We start from the raw sequence: 22,345 nt of genomic DNA on the forward strand, positions 1-22,345 counted from the left end.
TTTTTTAAATGTATTACTGGCACGCAAAACCTTAAATTAGAGTGAATAAATGAAGACTTGGCACACCACTTCTGAAAGGTTGCGGACCCCTGGTGTACAGTTACCATAGTGGGAAAAGGGAAGGTCGTGTATGGTATCTGCCAGGGTGTGGTCACGGGACACTTTTGATTATAGTCATTCTTCTTGAATGTAGTAAACTCTTAACTAACCTGCGTATAAAGATTTATTTTGTTATGAAGTTCTGGTTGACTAATTTTAGTTACTATGACATACAGTGATGGGCTAGAAAAACAACCACAAAACATTGTTCCTTGATTAATTGTAAATGCTGAAGAATTAATACCACCAATGTGGCTGAAGTGTTGGTAGTGGTAAGGGGAATCATGGCAAAAAAGTCTAGTTGTAGAGAAGATTTTTAGATCGCAGGCTTCTCAGTGCAGGTGCACTTTATTTTTCTCTCTTGCAGTTCTGAATACAGGGAACACAAGAAGTCCCAAATTATTACTTTTTTCTATCTTTGCAACAATAAAGGCAAGAAACCTAACTTTACAGCAAAATGGCTATTTAGTCCTCCACAATCACCAGGCATAAGTTCGTGCAGACAATTGACTAGAATTTTCAAGTAGAATTTTTTGTCAACATGTGGTGACAAAAATCTTTTTTGGAAAACAAGGTATTGGTTCTATAGATGTGCATTTTTAAACTTACATAGCTAGTAATCCTTTTTTTGTCTTCTGTTATTGCTATTATGTCAACATAATCTTTTATTAAAGAGCAAATGCAGACTGCAAAACATCTAAGTGCCAGTTAACAGCAATATTATGTTATCTATCGTCACAAAGAACAAAGCATAGTTTGTTCAGAACCAAGGAAGCAGTTGTGTAAAATATGTGGTGTTTCTAGTCCATTAAAATGTTGTTCATATTTTCATCTCAGATGACTCTTCTTTGTAATTAAGGTCTGTATTGTCAAATGATTCTACTTTAAATTATTTGTAATGGACTTCACTACACTGTGCTCTTGTCCTGTGTTGTTCACTTACTCCCTGAACTTAAAATATAAGGCATCCTCTATTTGTTTTGTCACACGCATTGTAAATAGTTTTCAGCTTCTAGTTATAAAATTTAACCTTTGCATATAAACTAACATTTTTTCTTACTCAAATATAGTCTGTTATTTTGTGGGCATAACTATCCATAAATATACTTATTCCATTGTGAAAACCAGGATATTTTTAAAATAACATTAACACGTTACGTCTAGCAAACTGTTTTAGTTTGTCTACATTTTGAATTATTCTCATAGCTGGAACTTGAGGAAAGTGGAAAACAAGAATTTTAAAAATATTGAAATGTAAGATCAAAAATAGGTGGTAAAAGAGAAGGGTATATTATGTAACTTGTAACTAAAACACTATATTCAAATGTATTAGAAACTGGTAGTACTGTATAATCATCCACAGATTAGATGAATAAAGCACCTTTTGTTTATAAGAATGTAGCCTATCAGGAATGTGAAATTCTATAATTGTGTGGTGTTCCACTGTATTTGTAATAACGAGGGCATATTTTCCTAATTGGTAGATCATATTTGAGGTTATTAGCATGGGGAAGGGGAAAGAGGTTGCTTTTGCTGCCCCTTTTAAAATTATTTATTTATTTTTTTTAAAAAAGGACAACGTACAGTTTAGTAACACATTTACAGTGATTCAGTTGGGAAGTAAAATACCACACTTTTCAGTAGTCAAACATTTACCCAGTTTTCTCAATTGTATTCACTACATCTAAAATTAAACCCCAATATCTAAATTTCTGCAGGAGCAGAGCCTTGTTTAGCTGTTTAATCTTGGATTTTGAACAAAGTTTTCTGATGTACATATTTAGAAATTGCATAATATGCAATGGTTGACAGAATTATGTTGCTTTTAGAGCACTAAATGGTGGGACTGTATCATCATGCAGCTCTGGGATGACGAGCAGTGGTTACAGAACTTTTGGATGTGGAAAGCCACCTTTCTGGAACTGTGTGCGGAGTTCACCGTAGCACTACAGCGCAAGGACACCAGAATGAGAGCTTCCTTATCAGTAGAGAAGCGCGTGGCAATTGCTGTGTGGCAGCTGGTGACTCCAGGCTACTACTGGTCAGTCACTAGTCAATTTGGAGTCGGGAAGTTGACCATTGGGGTTGCGTTAATGCAAGGTGCAGGGCAATTTATTGCATCCTGCTATGAAGGACCATGACTCTGGGAAATGTGCGTGAAATGGTGAGCGATTTCACAGAGGGAGGGAGGTCCAGGAAGGTGCATGATGGATGCATCTTTGGGAACACTGGCCTATACAGAAAGCTACAAGCAGGAACTTTCTTTCCAGACCAGAAGATTACAGTGGAGGATATTGAAATGCCCATAGTGATCCTGGAAGACCCGGTGTCCCCTTACAGCCATAGTTTATGAAATCTTACACGGGAAACTTGGACAGCAGTAAGGAGCAGTTCAACATCAGGCTGAGTAGGTACTGGATGACAGCGGAATGTGCCTTTGACAGATTAAAGGTGCACTGGCAATGCCTTTATGGCAGGTTAGACCTCAATGAGGATAATATTCCCATGGTCATAGCTGTGTGTTGTACATTGCATAATCTTTGTGAAGCTAAGGGTGAAAGGTTTGCTCAGGGGTGGAGTGCTGAGGCAGACCACTTGGCTGCTGATTTTGAGCAGCCAGATACCAGGGCTATCAGAAGGGGGCAATTCGAATCAGGGAGGCTTTGAGGCAACACTTTGAAAATGAGAATCAGTAATGTATATCTCTGTGATTGGTGCTGCAATATTGCATTACATGTAGTTTTCCGAGGAAGTGAAATTTTGGACATTCTATTCCAGTAAGCAAATGATTTTTTAAATATATAAAAATTGGAGATACATATATCTCCTAAAACTGGAAGGGACCTTGAAAAGTCTTTGAGTCCAGCCCGCTGCCTTCACTAGCAGGACCAAGTACTGATTTTTGCCTCAGATCCCCAAGTGTCCCCCTCAAGGATTGAGCTCACAACCCTGCGTTTAGCAGGCCACTGCTCAAACCACTTAGCTATCCCTCCCCTGGATTAAACTGCCAGTGTATGTATTGGTAGTGCCTGCTATCTCAATGTGTAGGAAACAAATAAAGATGAGTTACTGTTCAAAAACTTTGCTTTTATTGCCCAAGAAACAGTACACAAACACATGCACAGACGGTTGGTGGGAAAGGAGGTACAGGGAAGGGCAGACTTTCAGAGCTGTGTGTAGGTCCAGCTGTCATTTTGAAAGTTGTCTGAGGGGGTGGAGTGAAGGGGAAACCGAGAAGTCCCGGAAAGTGGAAAGGACTGTGCGGGTGGAGTGTGTGTGTGGGAAACAGCATTACTAAGGACTTCAGCATCTGCATTTGCTCCTCTATGACTTTAATCATCCGTTCACTTTTCTACAGGCGGGGGATCATTGTAGCAGATATCTCTCTGCTGAGGGTAAGCAGGGAAACATGGGTACATCTACTTCATGCTTGTGGCTTCCGCCCTGGTCCCTATGCTGCTCACCTGTGTGCTGCTTTGGTCCCTGCAAAAGTGATTGCTGAAAGTTTCCTACAATGGAGGAAGGAACAAAGCAGCTCTGCCCAGGAACCTTCGTAGAATATCAGGGTTGGAAGGGACCTTAGGAGATCATCTAGTCCAACCCCCTACTCAAAGCAGGACCAATCCCCAGACCTCTAAATGGCCCCCTCAAGGATTGAACTCACAACCCTGGGTTTAGCAGGCCAATGCTCAAACCACTGAGCTATCCCTCCCTTCAGCAGAGGATTCCTGAGAATCTCCATATCAAACTTTCCTAGAGATCTCACTGGAGGATTCCCGTGAGATCTCGGCGTGCATGAACACTCTGTTCCACCATACTGATGAGCTGCATAGAGAAATGTTGAGCTCACAGAAACACAGCTAGCCTTTATATTTCTATACCCTGAACCCACCTCCGCACTATACAAACCACAGCCACTTATCAGGCATCTCCTGTCCTGCTTCTTGCTCTCCAGAGAGTAACTACTCAGACTGGCTAAATACGTCCGGAATGGTGAATAGTTCCTGGCTGCGTGCCCCACCGGGTGACCCCTCTGGGAGCACCACATCATCATCTAACTCCACCTCTTCATCAATACTTCATCCTCTGGGTTAGGTCTTCTTTCCACCACCTCCAGGCCCGCTGAAGTATCGATGGGGCTCTTGGCGATGGAGATGGGGTCGCCACTGAGGATAGCATCCAGCTCCTTAGAGAACCAGCAGGTCTTAGGTGCAGCACTGGAGCGACAGTTTGCCTCCCTCACCTTATGGTACGCCTGCCTCAGCTTCTTTATCTTTGCTGTACACTTCAGTGTGTCCTGATCATAGCCCTTTTTACAACATTCCTATGGCTCAAGTGCAGCTGGGACTGCACAGCCTCCTCTCCCCATATATACAGAGCAGATCCAGCATCTCCGCAGTGGTCCAAGCGGAAGAGTGTTTGCTCTGATAAGCCACCACGGTCACTGGGGAAGATGCGATGAGACCGCTCCATGGGAAGTCAACAGGAAATGTAATTTCAAAAATTCCTGGGGCTTCTAATGGGGAGGGGCAGATGGTTGTTTACCTGGCTGCAGGACAGTGGAGTTCAAACTGCTGACCAGAGCGGTCATGATGGGCATTGTGGGACACCTCCATTAGGCCAATTAAAGTGATAAAATCAAGTGTGGTGTCTACACTGGCACTTTGTCAACAAAAAGTCTTAAGTCTCTTGTTGGGGTTTTATTATGGCGACAAAATGGGGCACTTTTGCTGCCAAAAGTCACATTGCAGTGTTTACACGTTCACTGTTTTGTCAACAAAAGCTGCCTTGTGCTGAGAAACAGTCTTCAGATCAATGAAGTTAAAAGAGCAGAGCAGTGAACCTATTAAACAGAATGCTTGTTTTGTTTTTTTTTGTCTGTGGGACTTTCAAAGTTGACCCTTTTGGGATGTCTTTACAGGAATTGGACTTATTGAGGCATCAGCTGGAGCTGTGTGTACATACTGGAAGGGAGAATAAATCTGTTAGTGTTTGTGCATTAAAACTAGATAGCTGTCCTATAATTACTAGTAGGTGGACATTTGAAGTACAGTGCCTGTTTGTACGTAGGATGCAGTCATCTCTTAAGGCTTGTCTGTTTCCCTTACCAGCCTGACATGCAAACTTATCTTTTCAGAAGCTTAAAAATTCAGAATGAATTTTCAGTAAAGATTTTCTTGAGTATTTTGCAACTCATTTCATAGCCTTTCAAATAAACTGTTGTATTTTAAATTTTGTTCCAAATTAAAATGTACGTTTTGACTTTCTCTTGCCCTTTTCAAGGAAAGTTGAAAAATTAACTCCATTATAAACTTTCTTAGCCTTTGAAATTGCATGAAGAGGAGACAATTTTTTTTTCTCATGTGGAACAGTTTAATTTTTTCTGTTTATATGGAGGGGTCAGATTACAGTTACTTTAGAGTATTTTTGTAGAGGCACAGAAGAAACTTGCTGACCAATTTACATTATACAAAGCTATAAACCAGGGGTAGACAACCTATGGCACACGTGCCAAAGGTGGCACGCAAGCTGATTTTCAGTGGCACTCACACTGCCTGGGTCCTGGCCACCAGTCCGGGGGGCTCTGCATTTTAATTTAATTTTAAATGAAGCTTCTTAAACATTTAAAAAACCCTATTTACTTTACATACAACAATAGTTTAGTTATATATTATAGACTTATAGAAAGAGACCTTCTAAAAACGTTAAAATGTATTACTGGCACATGAAACCTTAAATTTGAGTGAATAAATGGAGACTTAGCACACCACTTCTGAAAGGTTGCCGACCCCTGCTATAAACAGAAGATAGTTTATTGCAGTTAATGTCATTCAGTGAGCAAAGTTAGCAGCAACAGAAAAGAGAACAGAGCTATAATGATGAGTGAAATTTTAATTGTTCTGGATTGCCTTCACAATGGAAGAGAGTCTGATACGACCACTTTGGCTATGTCATCACTGGGAAAAATGTGTGTGTTACATCAAGATCGCTATCTCAGTGTAAAAGCCAAGGGGAGACAAGGTGCAAGTAGCTTTGACCCTGTAGCTAGTTGAAGTTAATTAGCCCCATATCCTATCATCCCACCTGGGGTTTACCTTGATTAGTTACATCAATGGAAAATCTGCAGTGTCTCCTCTCCACAGGAATTTTACATGGAGACAGCTGTTTCCCTGTATATAAAAACCAACCAAACAAAAAACTATTTGCAGTGAAGACACAGTGTTTGTCTTAATTCCACTCAGTACTCTTTGAACTCTCCTGAGTTATGGATCTTTTTCTATGCTAAGGCTGCCACCTAGTACTGAAGCTGTGTTTAGCAGTGGAGGTGACTTTTGCCTTAAAATTTTGTATTGTGGACAACTCTGTAAGCTAAAGGAATTTTTGCCATTGTAAAATGTCTCCACTAGGGAGTTTGGTGGTATAGCTATTCCAGCAAGCTGTCTCTAGTGTTAGATGAGGCTTTCTCTTTGAAAATATGTATGCATATATTTATTTACATAGCTATCCTGAGATAATTCAGTAGCAGTCTCCTTCATTTTCATGGTATTCAGTGAAGTATTTGTAGTCTCCTTGGTATTTCACAAAACTTATGTTAAGTACTTCATCAGCACTGAATTCACAGACTTGATTTCACTGTTTTGTAATGCCCTGACAAGAGTAAGGTTTTTACTTTGAGATGTTAAATGACTATGTCTGTGTTTTCCCTTTCAGTTTATCTGTTTGTCCTCTTCCCATGTGGACATCTTTCCATTATTTCTCTCCTCAAACTTTGTATGAGGGACCACTATTATAATTGCCATGCCTCTCTTGCTAGACACAGGTTTGCGTACCGGTAGATTATTGTGGCTCACTATTAGGCAGCTTCTGAATGAAACACCCATTCTCAGCTGGCAGGGGTTGTGGAGAAGAATAGTTTTATTTCAAGGTAACAGATATGACTTTAGCAACGAGCATTGATTGTTTACTCTCCGGTATGAGTTTTCTAAATGCTACCAGAGCTTTTTTTTGCTGTAGAGCACACTGGTGTGTTTAGAGCTGACTCAGCAGTGCAAAGGTTTCCCTAAAGTCTTTAATCCTTCAAACAACGGCTCTTCTTTTCTTGGAATGGTGATATTTGAAAATTCTTCAACACTGTGGTTTTGTTGCAGTCTGTTTGTGCTGGGATTGATTTCTAGTTTATTAGCACAGTTTACAATATTATCTACTGCTTACTTGACTGAAAAGTGTACCCCTTATTAAAGGTTTGATGTATTTAACTGAGTTTTGTCTTCTGCTGAAGATAACATATGCATTTAATTAATGCTTCCTGATGGATTACTCATGCTTGATAATGCAGTTACTCAATTTCAATAACTTTATTGGCATGCTGGTATACAAGTGTTGTCAAAGTTAATCCAGTATATGAAATATATGAGACAAATTCTTTTTGTTTTAAACGAGAATTGTTGTTGTTCATAACTGACCTGGTTTAAAATTCCATTATGATTTTAAGTATTGTCAGTTTCAGATTTTGTAACAGGTGAAGCCGTTTCTGCCTTCTTTTTCTAACAGAATTAGCGCAGGGTTCTTTCCTGTGCTTTTTAATGTCAACTTTTTCATTGTTCAACTGCTTGATGAAGTATCTTTCTTGCATTTAAATTTTCTTAAAGAAAAAAGTTTTGAATTGTTGTTGGCAAAAAAGTCTAAACAAATATGCTGTTGTCTTCCTCCATTTGCAGATGCATCTCTGAGTGAAATGAACATAATTGATCAGCTTCCAGTGTTCGAAAACTTTTGGGCAGCTGTGGAACTGAATAATAATCATGTCAATCTCACTTTGCTGCTTTTAAAGCTATCAGCAGAAACTTAGGCAAACACTGGAAATGTTCATGAAGAGAGGACTCAAAAAAAACAGACTGAGAGGAATAGAGTAGCGGAGACCTCTTCCACATTTTCCCTCTCACTGTGCAAACAACTCAAGAGAGAACAGTAGAGACTGATTGAAATTAGTCAAGGGACTTGGGGGGCAGGGGCACAGGAGGAGGAGAGGTAGAATAAGAGTAAGGATGTGGTCCCAAAGGACGGTCCAGAGACATCACTACTAAAGAAATGCCCACAACCTTCCATGCAACTGGAAGATGTGTGTTGAGACTGGGCCTCTTGGAGCATTGCTGTCAACCTTACTGGTAGACTTCTCTCTGACTTATAAGTCTCTTTTATCTTGGTCTCTGACTTGTAAGTCTCTGGCATATCTTTCAAGTAGAAGTAGAAAGTGTCTCTGGAACAGTGTAGAACGGGTAAGCAACCTATGGCACAGGTGCCGAAGGCGGCACGCGAGCTGATTTTCAGTGGCACTCACACTGCCGGAGTCCTGGCCACCGGTCCGGGGGGCTCAGCATTTTAAATGTTGAAGCTTTATTTAAAATTAAGTTTAGCGTCAACATTTTGAAACCTTATTTACTTTACATACAACAATAGTTTTGTTATATTTTATAGACTTCTAGAAAGAGACCGTCTAAAAAAGGTTAAAATGTATTACTGGCACGTGAAACCTTAAATTAGAGTGAATAAATGAAGACTCGGCACACCACTTCTGAAAGGTTGCCGACCCTTGGTGTAGAATTTATTGGTTAAATAAATTGTCGTCTTTGGTGCTTTTGTATCTTCCTCTTTGTTTTCAGTTTGTGATGAGTGACATCACACTTCATATTTGTGCTTTGAATATTTGACTATAGTAAAGCATACTGGTCTGTTGGTATGAAAGGGTCTATAGCAATCTGCTCGCTTTATCTTTTTCAATAGGGAGTATAGTGTGTGTGTGTGTGGGGGGGCGGGGCAGGAGTTAGGCTTTTGGTGTAGAGTCTTCAGCTCTGTTGACTCTTAAAAAAAAATGTGTCGTCATTATGACAGCAAAAGGGATACTCTCAACTTGGAGGCTTTTATAGTTAGTAATAAGACAGCCCCCCCACCCAAGTTTCTGGTAGAGTATACTGAGCAGTAGGCCCAGATATTTTTTTTAAATTTTATTTTCAAAAATAACAAGTGATTTTTCTGCTCCCCTTATGCTATATATGTCTGGAGCAGTGGAGAGTGGGTGGGCCTAAGGGCAGCACCACCACCAAACTGTAAATGTCTCAGACAGAACAGGTAAACTGACCATCAAGAAAACAGTGAAACTGATTAGACAGAATGATATCGAATGCATGGTGTCATGAGACTGGAAACAAAAATTCTGTAGCTTTTCAGTTAGAGTAATCATAGGTGTTATAGTATTATGTACAATAGCAGATGAACATTTTCATAAGGAAGGTTTTTTTTCAAGTTGATGGTAACCCATTAAACTTTGTTAAAACTTGCTGTGTAGAAGTAGTGTGTGTCTACCAAATTTAGTGTTGATCGAACTTGCTCAGAGTTTATTTAAAAAAAAAAAAATTGAAGCAGCTGGATCCTTATCCACACTATGGCTGACACTGGTATTTGAGAGAGATTAGCACTGGAGGGGATTTTTGTCCTACAGTTCTGTAGTGTAGTCAGGACTATAGAATAGAATGGTCATAGAAACTCACCTAAATGTTCCATACTTGAAAGTATCCCCCTTCTATTTTTAGGACAGTCTCTCTGACATTACCAAAAGACTAGCCATTGAAATTCAGACTTTTTTTTCATATTGACTAAACTAAACAACAATGGTTTGGGACAAGACTAGTTCTAGAAAGTATACAGATAAAATAAACTTCAAATATTTCAAGTTTTATTTACATCTTCTGTGGCCTTTGCATTGCTTGCATGAAGGTTCGCACGTTATGTAATTAGAGCTTGCTTTCTAAACAGTTGAAGGGGTTGTCAGTTTATTTACCTGACAGGCTAGTTTTTAAGGATATAAAAAGAATTGTCAAGTTTTGCAACAAAACTGTAGTAGATTTTGCTTCTGGTATTAAGTTAAAGAACAGCTCCTTTTCACTGATCATCTTAGGTTTACCAGATTTAAAAGTGAATATTTTTATGACTTTGAACTATTTGATGGCATGTGTTTGCGTATAGCAGGGAGAGAATAGCAAGTGGAAGAATGATTGGACTTCAGCTGCCAGAACTGTAGGCTGGCTTTAAGCCATTGGTATTAATCAGCTCTGCTATGGGCGCAAAAAAAAAAAAATGCTTTAGGGCAATGGGAGGGGAGATGCTTTTACCCAACTAAGCAGAAAAATATACTTCTACTTTTGGGGGTTTAAACTGTTGAACTAGCAGAGTTCCCACTACTTTTGCTTCAAAGATTATTTGGCTTTACTTTTGTAGACTTCATTCATTGTTAAGTATTTTGACATGTGGTGGCTTTAAGAGCTTAATTGAGGCCCTTTGGTTCTTTGTTTTAAAGATTCTTAGTCTGCAAAGATATTTCTTAAAGAATGCTTGAAAAGTATGAGCTTCATGTCCCAAATGGACAGGGTAAAAGGGCATTCACCATGTTTCTAACTTAAAAATTGCTCTTGGTGTTTTCAGTCTTGCAAATCCAGACACTCCCCCGCCTCCACATCTCTTCTTTCTATACCAGTACTTCTCAAACTTTTGTACTGGTGAACCCTTTCACTTAGCAAGCCTCTGAGTGTGATCCCCCTTATAAATTAAAAACACCTTTTTATATATTTAACACCATTATAAATGCTGGAGGCAAAGCAGGGTTTGGGGTGGAGGCTGACAGCTTGCGTTTCCCCCCCCCCCCCCCCCAATGCTATAACCTTGCAATCCCCTGATGGGTCCCAGTTTGAGAACCCTTGTTCTATACCATGTGGCACTTAAACAATATTGTGGAATTTCTAAATAAACTGCCCAATAGTGCAGAATAGGGACTTCTTTTATGTGCTCTTACCAACATAGTGGATGTCAAAGTGTTACACAAAGTAGCAACTGGAGCTCTGCAAAAGATCTGATTTGCGAATAAGATGTCTGTACCCCACAACTGGCCAAAACTCAAGTACGGGATGCAGTAGATGACAAGAACCCCAAATGAGAGGCACAATAATTAGAAAACTTAAAATGCTGTGGAAATTATTTCTTCAGTGTCAGCAACTTTTATATAACCTGTTTCATGATTTTTTTATCTGATATAAATTTTCAGCAATAAAATGAGGAGATGCCTCAGTTGGTGGAAGGACTCCAAATGACTTAACCTTAAGTCTGTAGTGTAGACATGCCCAGAGTCTTCAGATAACTTCAGTGTGTCTGCTGCTGCATAGTTTTCCTTGTTACTATAGTAACAATGACAAAACCAATCTGTTCCACTGCTGCTTGCAGAGCACTCTGAGCAGCACTGAAGCTGACAAGAATGATGCCATTCACTCAGCTGATATTTTCATAGCTTCATCAGGCAGCAGCAGAGGAGGGTACAGAAAGTATTAATGGAGGAGGATGGGAAAATAAAGAAGAGATCCATCTCCTACAGAGGTGAATTTGGATGCTTGAGAAGTATCAAATAGCTATTAGCCAGAGGAAGATACTAAAGATGAAGTACCTGAATAGGGTAGAGGGTTAGCACTTTAGTAGGAATTCTAGCATCTGGATTGGGGTGGGAATGAAACACTGCGCTTTTCAGCAGCCCCTCAACACCCCAATGCACCCAAACATACACACCTCTATGAAAAAAAAATCTTTCTTATTGGCTTCTGGCCATCAGGTATCTTACGAATTTTTTATATCCTACAGAAAAGGCAATGCTTTGCTCCAATGATTCTACTCCTTTCTTAATTCAAGTGGGCACCATTGTGTTTATGGAATGAACTTTCGTGTGACTAGGACATGCAATTCTATAAAGCCTCTCAGATAGATACATACATAGAGAATTATCTAGTTTCTGTAAGTTTGTTTTAGCTATATTATTTCTTGGAATCCCAATTAGAGAAAAACAGGCCTTCCTATGCCATGAAATCTTTGGTTGTAAGTAAATGGGTTTAAAAAAAATTAAGTGCTTAATATACATGTAAGTGCTACAGAACTTCTCTAATGTGGACTGAGGTCAGAATCTAGGAAGTGAAATCTCTTAGCTAATTTGGAGAGTGAAAACCACTTCTGGAAGTGGAAGCTTGGACTAGAGTAGAGTACTACCATCTATTGAGAAAAACTAGGTATGGAAAAGCACCAATACAAAGTTACATAATTCTCTATTGTTTTGCGGGAATGATGGCCACCAGGGTAGCTTCATGGCAAAGAAGTTTAGATTATAATCTAATCAAAGTATGCAGAAAGGGGTATCACAAACACTTCGTCTTTCTGATCTCTCTCTTTTCCACATTGACTTTTTTTTTATTTGCAAAATGGATGACCTGGACAGCGACGGTATCCAACCATTCTGGTTTTAGGCCTGGTCTACACTGAAAAGTTATATTGGCATAACTGTGTCAGTTGGGTGTGAAAACCCACTCCCCCGACCCACATAGTTATGCCAACACAGTTGCATATATGCCAGGGTGTGCTCCGATTTACATAACCTCCCTGAATGAAGTTATCAATGTTCTTTCACCAATAGGAAAACCCTTAATGTCAGTATAGGCTGTATCTATACTATGGGGCTTTGCTGACATAGCTATGCCAGTATATTCTCCATCGTGTAGACGTACCCTGAGGCTTGGACTTTTGAATGTCAGATCAGTGAATTAGTTTAAATTACAGTCTTCTCAGTTCTAAAGAAGGCATGACTGTGTTGTTGAGTTGGATAGATGCAGATTATGCCAATCTTACTTAAAATAGTGTTTAATTATAAGAGATGATGACCATTCTGCTGCAATATAGGAAAATAAGTAAAGTATTTTAAAATAAAAACATACATGCATTTATGCGTTTTGGGCTTAATACCTTGCTCTAACATTTTATATATCTGTGCCTATTGGTATCTAAATAAACCATGCAAGTCAATCTCTCCCCGAGAAAGGATATCTATCCCACATTTCTGCTTCTTATTTTGGCCCAGTTCATGTAGAAGTTGGGGAATAACAGCACTAATTTCTAACTGTTGACTAACTTTATTTTTCTCTCCCAGTTGCACCAAAAGTCGCTTAAACTTGTTATTGATTAGAATTTGAGTTGAATTCTTCATATACTAACCCAGGCATCCTTATAAGAAGATAAATAAATTACTTTACTGATAAAGTCAAGGAGCTTATGCCATGCCTTTTAATATGAATTTTGGCTGATGGAACACCTGATGAGCAAGGCCCATGTAAGTTATGGGAGCTTCCTAAGTTAGGGTAGCCCCAGAACGCTATTGTATGGACTGCAGGGCTATCCAGAATCTCCATAGCCCTCTGCTCCCAAATATCTCTCTGTGGCATGGCTTTTGCGAGGGGTTCTCAGAATGAGTCAGAAGGGACCCTTATGGCTGTTGTCTGCAGTGTCTCTGCCAGGGGAATCCTTCTCCAGCCAGAACTGGGACTTTTTAGGCCCTCTTTATGCCTCTTTGGCCCTTCACCTAGCATAAAAAGGCTGGAGCAAAGATGAGGCTGTTGCCACAGGTCTCCAGGTCCTGTATGGCAGGGGTTCTCAACCTTTCTTTTTGAGGCCCCCTCAACATGTTATAAAAATTCCATTGCTCACCTGTGCCACAACAACTGGTTTTCTGCGTATAAAAGCCAAAGTTGGCATTAAGGGCAATTGCCTGGGGCAGGGGAATTTGGGGTGGTGGTCAGGGGTCAGGGCGGTCAGAGGGTGGGGAACAGGGGTTCTGGGGGGGCAGTCAGGAATGAGGGGGGGTTGGATGGGGCAGCAGGGGGCAGTCAGGGGTGGGGTCAGGGGTGTTCAGGGGCCAGGGAGCAGGGGGTGATGGATGGGGCAGGAGTCCCAGGGGGGTTGACAGGGAATGGGGGGGCTGATGGGGTAGGAGTCCTGGGGGGGTTGTCAAGGGACAGGGAACAGGGGGGTTGGATGGGGCAGGAGTCCTGGGGGAGCCGTCAGGGGACGAGAAGTGGGGGGATTGGATAGGAGGTGGGGATCTGGCCCTGCCTGGCTGTTTGGGGAGACACAGCCTCCCCTAACCAGTCCTCCATACAATTTTGGAAAGTTTGCTCACCCCTGCTCTAGGGGTATGTCCACACTGCAATAAAGACGTGTGGCACAGCTGTGGCTGTCCCAGGTCACCTGACTTGGGCTTGTGAGGCTACATTTTTGCAGTGTAGATATTCAGTCTCAGGAGGTGGGTTTCAGAGGCTGGGCTCCAGCCTGAGTCTGGGCTCCAGCCTGAGTCTGAAGATATACACTGTGAATTTTACCCTTCCAGCCTGAGTCAGTTGACTTGGGCTCTCAGACTTGAGGCCACAGGTTTTTTATTGCAGAGTAGACATATTGTTAAGCTACTGCAGTGGACAGCTTTTTAAAAGGACATGCAAAGACTCTCTTGCAAATGCCTGTCAAGTGACTAATAGGAATTTTTGATCTCTGTATTGTGATGACAACACTGACTTCCCGCCCCGTATATTGCCTGACTGTGGTGTAAGAAAAAGGGCTGGCTTATATATTGCACATCATTGAGGACTAGGAAAAGTAAGGGAACTGCTGTTGCGGAAATGTATACCTTTTTAAAGTCTTTTTTTGCCCTAGTGAAATATTTCAGGTTCAAATTAAAAAAAATTAGTCAAATGTGCATCATTGGCAGAGTGCTATATTTTTCTACAGGTGCATATGTAAAGGGTGCATTGTCACTGTGAGATTGCCCACACGCTCAGTGAAGAATCTTGTATTTTGCTATCTGATTTGTTTGTTTGGTTTCCTGGGCATCTGCTGCATTGCTGCTAATTTAATATCTACAAATGCTTGTCACCTCTGCTTCCTTAGTTGTCTTTATTGTTAATATGTATAGCTTTGGGCCCAAACTGCCAAGTCTCACAATTTTAATCTGTTTTTACTTAATTAAAAAGTTTCTTGTCCTCATGGCTGCAGAGAGAAGCTTGAAAATGTGATCCAAATTCATCCTAAAAAATTAAACCAAAAAGCAAATAAAAAGGAACAGATGCCACAATTATGAGATTTAAAAAAACCTCATGATTTTGGGGGCCTAACTCATGTCTTTTGCATGCTGAGGTTTGGCAATACTAAAGTGTTATTGTTCAGTGCCAATATGGCATTTCTGGTGAAGAGGGCGGGGGTTTCCCTTTCTAATAGAAGAGATGGAGCTTTGACTAATATTCAAGTTACCAGTCTTCGGCTGGAATAATTTGTGTTTCAGTTGGAGGGTGTGCCCGGCTATGAATGTTGTGAAGACTTACTGTCAGGCACTTGTAGCTTACAGTCTGATGCTGCAGAGAACTGGATAAAGTTTATAAAAGCAGCTTCCATGGCCTTATTTTATACAAGCAAAATGTGTAGACTGTAGGAATGGAGTCACTAAAATGATAAAGTAAGCAACCTTACTTGAGTTCAAATGTACAAATCTTTTCTCTAGTGTTGCTCTTGTAATTTGGTGTTCATTAATGAAGTATGTAACATGCTGAACAGTATTGATAGCTTTACTTTTAAATATGGAGGTAAAATGGCTGTATCAAGAAAATATTTACCTGTCTTTGTGAGTACTGCCAAGAATGTAGCTCTAGGTTTTGTGTGATTGTAAACAATACATTCTTTGATTATGTAAAATTACCCAGTGGATATCTCCTAAAAATAAATGCTACTTGTTGTTTTCTGTGGGACCGGAAGTGAGGGTTGTTGAACAGGAAGATAGATGATCTTGATAGGGAAACGAGGACCTGTGTCCCATTCTCAAAGGAGGAGGAAAAAATTAACATGTATTCTGATTTTTATGTTCAATTAATGTAAGAATGTTTATTCTTAATACAACCAGATTTGGAGCACTAATTTTGGAAGCAAGTTGTCTTGAGGTACTTTTTGCTGAGAACAAATGGGAGTTGTAGGTGCGCAGTATCTTTCAAGATCAAGCTTCAATTGTGTTCATACTAAAATAGTTCATTGCTATAGTGCAAATGTACTGGAAGCTGAGACTGACTTTAGGATACATTTACTGTGCCCAGCTTTGCATTTCAGTGAAGATGTATATTTTCGTGTAACTCTGCAACCCTTTAAGGTTTTGTAAATTTCTCCTATTATATGACAAATTTAAGCTTTTAGATTGGGCTGTCAATTAATCACAGTTAACTCACCCGATTAACTAAAAAAAATTAATCACGTTTAATTGCATTTATAATTGCACTGTTAAACAACAGAATACCAATTGAAATTTATTAAATATTTTGGGTGTTTTTGTACATTTTTATATATATTGTATTCTGTGTTGTAATTGAAATCAAAGTGTATATTATTTTTTATTAAAAATATTTCCACTGTAAAAATGATGAAAGAAATAGTATTTTCAGTTCATCTCATGCAAGTACTGTAGTGCAATCTCTTTGTTGTGAAAGTGCAATTTACAAATGTAGACTTTTTTGTTACATAACTGCACTCAAAAACAAAACAGCGCAAAACCCCAGCGCCTTCAAGTCCACTGAGTCCTCCTCCTTGTTCAGCCAGCCGCTAAGACAAACAAGTTTGTTTACATTTACAGGAGATAATGCTGCCCTCTTCTTTACAATGTTACCAGAAAGTGAGAACAGGCATTTGTATGGTAATTTTGTAGCTGGCATTGCAAGGTATTTACGTGCCAGATATGCTAAATGTTCATATGCCCCTTCATGCTTTGGCCACCATTCGAAAGGACATGCTTCCATGCTGATGATGCTCGTTAAAAAAAAAAAAAAAGTTAATTAAGTTTGTGACACAATTCTCCCCCAAGGAGTTCAATGTCCTCTGCTCTGTTTTACCCATATTCTGCCATATATTTCATGTTATAGCAGTCTCGGATGTTCATTTTATTTTAAAAACACTTTCACTGCAGATGTCACAAAACACAAAGAAGGTACCAATGTAAGATTTCTAAAGATAGTTACAGGTCTCGACCCCAGGTTTAAGAATCTGAAGTGCCTTCCAAAATCTGAGAGGGATGAGGTGTGGAACATGCTTTCAGAAATCTTAAAAGAGCAACACTCCGATGCGGAAACTACGGAACCTGAAGTACCAAAAAAGAAAATCAACCTTCTGCTGGTGGCATTTGACTCAGATAATGGAAATGAACATAGAATCATAAAGATTAGGGCTGGAAGAGACCTCAGGTTCTTAAAGCAGAACCAACCCCAACTAAATCATCCTAGCCAGGGCTTTGTCAAGCTGGGCCTTAAAAACCTCTAAGGATGGCAATTCCACTACCTCCCTAGGTAACCCGTTTCAGTGCTTCACCACCTTCCTAATGAAATAGTTTTTTCTCATATCCAGCCTAGACCTCCCCCACTGCAACTTGAGACCATTGCTTCTTGTTCTGTCATCTGCCACCACTGAGAACAGCCGAGCTCCACCCTCTTTGGGTAGTTGAAAGCGGCTATCAAATCCCCGCTCACTCTTCTTTTCTGCAGACTAAATAAGCCCAATTCCCTCAGCCTATCCTCGTAAGTCACTTTCACCAGCTCCCTAATCATTTTTGTTGCCCTCCGCTGGATTCTCTCCAATTTGTCCACATTCTTTCTATAGTGGGGGGCCCGAAACTGGACAAATGTGGCCTCACCAGTGCTGAATAGAGGGAAATAAACTTTCCTCAATCTGCTGGCAATGCTCCTACTGATGCAGCCCAATATTCTGTTAGCCTTCTTGGCAACAAGGGCACCCTGTTGACTCATAGCCAGCTTCTCGTCCACTGTAATCCCCAGGTCCTTTTCTTCAGAACTGCCGCTTAGTCAGTCGATCCCCAGCCTGTAACAGTGCATGGGATTCTTCCGTCCTAAGTGCAGGGCTCTGCACGTGTCCTTGTTGAACATCATCAGATTTCTTTTGGCCCAATCTTCCAATTTGTCTGGGTCACTCTGGATGCTATCACTACCCTCCAGCGTATCTACCTCTCCTCCCAGCTTATTGTCATCCGTGAACTTCCTGAGGGTGCAATCCATCCCATCATGCAGATCATTAATGAAGATGTTGAACAAAACCGACTCTTGGGGCACTCCGCTTGATACCGGCTGCAAACTAGACATTGAGCCATTGATCACTACCCGTTGAGCCCGACGATCTAGCCAGCTTTCTATCCACCTTATTGTCCATTCATCCAATCCATACTTTTTGAACTTGCTGGCAAGAATACTGTGGGAGACCATATCAAAAGCTTTGCTAAAGTCAAGATGTATCAAATCGACTGCTTTCCCATTTCCACAAAGCCAGTTATCTCATCATAAAAGGCAATCAGGTTGGTCAGGCAATGAATGGCACCAATTAGATGCATGAAAGGTGAATGCAGTGAACAGAATGTCAGATAACTGACTTACATTGTGAGTAATTTGTGACAGGGACCATCTTGTTGCTATGTTTGTACAGTGCCTGTGTACAAGCCCCAGTCCTGTTCCAAGACTGGGGCTTGTAGGGGCCACTACAATACAAATAATAATAAAATAAAATAATTGCCTCTGTTCAGGTCACTCCACGCACAATGTACAAGGAAGAAATCATTTAAGGCTTTTCTAAGTAAGGTGTGTAAGATGTTTTATTGAAGATGTACGTAAGTCCTTAGGGAGCCTAGTTCCCCAGGGGATCAAAGACCATTTCCCAAAACTGCAGTTCCTGGACTGCGAGGGCAACTATTGGAGTGGAAGATATATGTAAACAGTAATCTGTTCTTCGATCCCCGTATTCACCATATGTTATAAACAAGATCAGCAAGCATCCATAGAGATGCTTTGGCTGGGTATTCTGTAAGATTCAGAAATAATTCTCTATCTGGCCTTGTCTTTCCCTCCCTTTTATCTTCACTGTTTCATACTTCCCCATTAGTTGAGATTATTGGAGAGCTATATTGGAGAATAGAAAACGTACACTCCTGCTAATTTATTTTCTTCTGGAAATCTTTCCACTGAGCCATCCTACCCAGTTGAAACATTAATTGTTACAAATGTTTTCTCATTTAATTCTAGAGCTTTAACAAGTATTGTGCATATGTAGTTAATGTCTCACTTGGTCAGTGTTAAGATGACACATTAAGTACAATTTAACAGTTTTGGAAGCAACCTTCTGGTGGCTCACTAGGTGGATGGGGGTCAACATCTCCTCTGTCCCCCTTAAAGCTCTAGAGTTACTGTGATTTATGTAGAGAAGAAAGAAAAAACCTACCAGATTAGCAGGGAGAGAACTAGAATAGAAGAAGCTAGCACTTCTCTTATCATCAGTATATACATTCTTGCTGACTTCTGAGGCCTGGTCTACACTATGCGTTTATACCGAATTTAGCAGCATTAAACCGAATTAACCCTGCACCCGTCCACACAACAAAGACCTTTATATCGATATAAAGAGCTCTTAATACTGGTATCTGTAATCCTCTCCGACAAAGGAAGTAATGCTGAAATCGGTTAGCATGGCCGCAATTCGATGGTATTGGCCTCCAGGCGCTATCCCACAGTGCACCATTGTGACTGCTCTGGACAGCAATCTGAACTCGGATGCACTGGCGAGGTAGACAGGAAAAGTCCCGTGAACTTTTGAATTTCATTTCCTGTTTGCCCAGCGTGGAGCGCCGATCAGCACGGGTGACCATGCTGTCCCAGAATCCAAAAAGAGCTCCAGCATGGACCGTAGGGGAGATACTAGATCCGATCGCTGTATGGGGAGACTCATCTGTTCTATCAGAGCTCCGTTCCAAAAGATGAAATGCCAGAGCATTTGAAAAAATCTCCAAGGCTACGATAGACAGAGGCCACAGCAGGGACTCAACACAGTGCTGCGTGACAAGCGTAACGGAGAGCCAAAGAATCAAATGGGAGGGAGGGAGGGGGGACTGAGGACTCGAGCTATCCCACAGTTCCTGCAGTCACTGAAAACCATTTGCATTCTTGGCTGAGCTCCCAATGCCTGAAGCATCAAAAACATTGTCGCGGGTGGTTCAGGGTATATGTCGTCAATTTCCCCCCATGAAAGAAAAGGGAAAAAAATCGTTTCTCGCCTTTTTTCAATGTCACCATATGTCTACTGGATGCTGCTGGTAGACGGGGTGCTGCAGTGCTAAACAGCAGCATCCCCTCCTCTCCTCTCCCTGATGGCAGACGGTGCAATAGGACTGATAATGTCGTCATCATCCTTTCGCCTGGGCAAAAATGGGAATGACTCCTGGTCCTTCCCTTCTTTAAGCTTTGTCTCCTGGAGATTCAGTCCTGCCTGGAATATCATAGCAGCTGGAGGCTGCGCTCCTCTCTCCCACACCCTTTAATGTCTAATGGAGATTCAGTCCTGCCTGGACTGTCATAGCAGCTGGAGGCTGCCTCCCCCTCATTTTATCTCAATAAAAAGTCAGTGTTTCTTATTCATGCATTCTTTATTACTTCATCACACAAATGTGGGGATAACTGCCATGGTAGCCCAGGAGGGGTGTGGGAAGAGGGAAGCAATGGGTGGGGTAGTTGCAGGGGTACCCCCTAGAATGGCATGCAGCTCATAATTTCTGCGGGATGTCTGGGGCTCTGACCCGGAGCCGCTGTCCTCTCTGATTCTTTAGTAGGCTTGCCCCATATTCTAGGCAGGACTGACTCTACTTTTAGACAAAACGGAAAGAAGAGAATGATCTGGGGAGTCATTCCCATTTTTGTCCATGCGCCCCCGGCCGACCTTCGTGAGACCAGCCAGGAGCACCCGTGACAGCAGCAGACGGTGCAATAGGGCTGGTAACCGTCTCTGCTTTGAATGCTGCTGTGTAGCATTGCAGTACCGCGTCTGTCAGCAGCATCCAGTACACATACAGTGAGAGTGAAAAAAGGCTAAACAGGCTCCATGGTTGCCATGCTATGGCGTCTGCCAGGGCAATCCAGGAAAAAACGCGCAAAATGATTGTCTGCCGTTGCTTTCACGGAGGAAGGATTGAGTGACGACATTTACCCAGAATCACCCGCGACACTGTTTTTGCCCCATCATGCATTAGGATCTCAACCTAGAATTCCAATGGGCGGGGGAGACTGCAGGGACTATGGGATAGCTACGGGATAGCTACCCACAGTGTAACGCTCTGGAAATCGACGCTAGCCTCGGTACATGGACGCACACGGCCGAATTAATGTGCTTAGTGTGGCCGTGTGCACTCGACTTTATATAATCGGTTTCCAAATACCGTTTTTTGTAAAATCGGAATAATCCCATAGTGTAGATATCCCCTGAACAACTGTATTGCCAAAGCAGATGGGAGTGGAAAGTTGAAAACCAACAGGAAGATACTACTTGGAGGGGACAAGAGCTATCCAGTTCAGAATTCATTCACTATAATATGAGATGACTCAATACTCATTTGAACCTCATTACGTGGGTAACAAATAGATGTTTTAAAAATATCATTTCATGGGGTATAATTCTCTTCTAAAGTTGTTTTGTATGCCTGCTCTCTTGTATAAGTACAGTGCTTCCAATTTTTTTCCTTTAAAGGGAACAGTTTGTAGTTCAACAAGCACAAAACTTGCCAGTGTCTTACTACTTTGTGCACTTTGTAATTGATGCCTGGGAATAATCAAGTAACAGCTAGAGTTGGATGAATATTGTAAAAAAAATAAAAATTCTGCAGTTATTAATTCTAATTTAAAAATAATTAGCTTTCTTGGTTCATGCCCCAATTTTATTTGGCTTTTCGTGGGCAGTTGAGCAATATATTTTTTTATTTGTATTTTTAAATACTCTGTGAAAGTGAATCTTACAGTCATATGCTCAAATATTTACTCTAAATGATATTTTATATGTGACTAGGCACTACCTGAAGCAGCAGAGGCAAACAATTAAACCAGACAAGAATACAACCATACTTCACAACTAGATTATGCATGCATGTGCAATCACTTTGTGTGAATGTGAGAAGACAAAAATTAAAGTCTGCATCGGCCCAGAAGGAAAAGTAAACATTTAAAAAAAAAATTCTACTATCTTATACTGCCCCCTAAAACATCTGCCTTTTTCTGAGAGATTCAGATCTTTGTTGCCTTCTTTAAACACTCACTCTGATAAACTACAATTGTTCAGTCAGGGGACAAAACTATACCAAGTGAGCTTTACGATCTGTCACAGCTGACTGACTGATGCATTTGAAATATAGGTAAGGCCGCATTTGAATTGTGGGACAATTGTGAAATAATTGCTGAGTTGCAGACAACACATGAAAAATTGCAGAAAAGTGATAATGGATCTTTATTAATTACAATAATATGGAAAAACCAAAGGAGACCTATTTGTTTAAGAA

The 22,345-nt window shown here is 40.8% G+C and overlaps 1 protein-coding gene across 10 annotated transcripts in view; it reads left to right on the plus strand.

Moving 5' to 3' along the window:
• Positions 1-22,345, plus strand: part of RAPGEF2 (Rap guanine nucleotide exchange factor 2) — a 292,166-nt gene that overhangs the window by 28,637 nt on the left and 241,184 nt on the right. The window lies entirely within an intron of this gene.

The sequence above is a fragment of the Mauremys reevesii genome, linkage group 5 (genome assembly GCF_016161935.1).
Source record: "Mauremys reevesii isolate NIE-2019 linkage group 5, ASM1616193v1, whole genome shotgun sequence".
Classification (NCBI taxonomy): domain Eukaryota; kingdom Metazoa; phylum Chordata; order Testudines; family Geoemydidae; genus Mauremys; species Mauremys reevesii.